Consider the following 2,732-nt stretch of genomic DNA (forward strand, 5'->3'; position numbering starts at 1 on the left):
GGTTTAATTCATAGTTGTTGATGTTATTTTAGTGATTTGAATGCACGAGCGAGTCCGTATGATATTTTTAGGGTGGTGTGCATGTTTGGGTTGGATCCACGAGGGCTCGGGTGAGTTTTGGATAGGCCGCGAGGTAAAATTTTGGACTTAAGGAATTGCAGGCCTGCCTTCGCAATTCCCAGTTTGCATTTCCCAACCTCCCTTCGCAATTCCCAGTTCGCATTTCCCAACCTCCCTTCGCAATTCCCAGTTCGCATTTCCCAACTTCCATTCGCAATTCCCAAGCCAGTAAGGTCGGGGTTCGCAATTCCCATACCTGCGACCTGTAACTTTATACTTAGACGATTTTAAACCCATTTTTCATATTCTCTCAAAACATAAACGCACTAGGGCGATTTTTCAAAGGCTTCTTCTTCTCCAAATCAGTTGTAAGTCATTTTTAACTAGTTTTCTTCAATCATTAATATATTTTAACATGATTTCAACTTAAAATCAATGATTTTCATGGGGGAAATTGGGTGTTTTGGGTAGAACCTAGGTTTTTCAAAAATTAGGGATTTGGACCTCAATTTGAGGTCTGATTTCAAATCAATTATATATTTGGGTCCGTGGGGGAATGGGTAATCAGGTTTTGGTTCGAACCTCGGGTTTTGATCATGTGGGCCCGGTGGCAATTTTTGACTTTTTTGGGCAAAACTTTGGAAAACTCATTTTCATGCATTGGGGTTGATTCATTTAGCATTTATTGATGTAATTAAGTAACTTGTGGCTAGATACGAGTGAATTGGTGGTGGAATCAAAGAGTAAAGCTATAATTGAAATGCGAATTGTGTTCGTGGCATCGAGGTAAGTGTTTGGTCTAACCTTATCTGAGGGATTAGGAGTTGTGTCCTATTCAATATTTGTTGCTTGTTTAGTACGGCGTATAGGCATGGTGACGAGTATCTATATGTTGGTGTCGAGCATGACCGTGAGTCTTATATTGTGATTTTCATGACATCGTTGTATTATTCACGCCTTGGCGAAGGTTTCTATTGTTGTGTAAAGTTTGTGGAAAGAATTATGACCTATGAACATTGAGGAGCGTTGGCTCAAGTTGTATAACGAATTGTGAAAGTATAAGTGATAATTGAACCTCTAGAGCATTGGCTCGAGTTGTGAAGTGAATTGTGAAGTAAAGGTGAGAAAGAGAAGAGATCATTATGTTGCCCCCTTGCCGGGCTATTGTTGAGTTGTGGTTCCCTTGCATTGTGTTCTTAGTTGATATTACGGATGCTTAGGTTGTTGATTCTTTGTGTTGGGTAAGGCTTATGGTTATTCTCGGGGAACAAGTTTGATTATAGCTGAGGTAGTTAGATATTGGAACAAGTTTGGTTATAGCTGAGGTAGTTAGATGTTGTAACAAGTTTGATTATAGCTGAGGTAATTAGATATTGGAACAAGTTTGGTTATAGCTGAGGTAGTTAGATGTTGTAAAAAGTTTGATTATAGCTGAGGTAGTTAGATATTAGAACAAGTTTGGTTATAGCCGTTTCTCCCTTGCCAGGACGTAATTACTTATGCTGTCAAATCCCTTGCCAGGATAGTGTAGACCTTATTGATCCCTTGTCGGGACTCTTGTTATAATTGTAAATATTATATGTGGTCGGGTTGCACACCACAAGAATGTTATATGTGGATTGGGTTGCACGCCGCAATAATATTATATGTGGATCGGGTTTCACGCCGTAACAATATTATATGTGGATCAGGTTGCATGCCGCAACAATGATAAATGATATAGATCGGGTTGCACGCCGCAACAGTGTCGTTATATTGGGATCGGGTTGTGCGCCGCAACAATTATTGATACAAGTGTGTTTTGTTTGGATATTAATTTCTTTTGTTTTGTTATGAATTCTAAACTGCCCTTAGATTGTTTCTCTGGATTTACTGTTAATACTGGTATATCCCAGCAACATGTTTCCCCCTCCCACCTTTACTTGCTTATTCCTGCTTTACTTTCTGTTGTATATAATATAACTGCACATTTTTATTTGGTAGTCTAGTCCTAGCCTCGTCACTACTTCGTCGGGGTTAGGTTAGGCACTTACCAACACATGGGGTCGGTTGTGCTGATACTACACTCTGCACTCTTTTGTGCATACCTCAGTGTTGTAGACTTCGGACCGTAGTGGAATTGCTGATTCTGGTTCATCAGGCGGCCCGAGGTAGTCCTGCAGGAGTCTCCCTCTATCCCTATTTCCTGTTTCATTTCCCTTTTAGTCAGAAACAATGTACTGTTATTTCTTCTGACTTTGTATGTAGCAATCTTAGACCGTCTGTGACACCAGGTTTTGGGTGGTCAAGGCTTAAGTATTTGTAATAGATACAGATTTCATATATTTTATTGTTGTCTTCCGCTTAAATTTGGATTTCCGCTATTATCAGGTTATCGCCTTATATTTGTTAAAAAGAAATAATTGGGTAAAGAAGTAAGTAGTTAAAGGATTATCTTGCCTAGCTCACATTAGTAGGCGCCATCACGACTCCCGAGGGTGAGAAATCCGGATCGTGACATCAGGTAACCCAGTCAATTCTGATTTACAGAATTTAGTACTAACTTTACAGAAACCGCTCAAGGACCAGAGCGATCGCATAGAGCAGATACCTGAAGTACCACCTGTAATCAAGGGAATAGATATGAACAAATACTCTCAACAACCTTGGAATCCAAGTGTCGCTCCTTTGCC

The sequence above is a fragment of the Nicotiana tabacum genome, chromosome 18, assembly GCF_000715075.1.
Source record: "Nicotiana tabacum cultivar K326 chromosome 18, ASM71507v2, whole genome shotgun sequence".
Taxonomy (NCBI): domain Eukaryota; kingdom Viridiplantae; phylum Streptophyta; class Magnoliopsida; order Solanales; family Solanaceae; genus Nicotiana; species Nicotiana tabacum.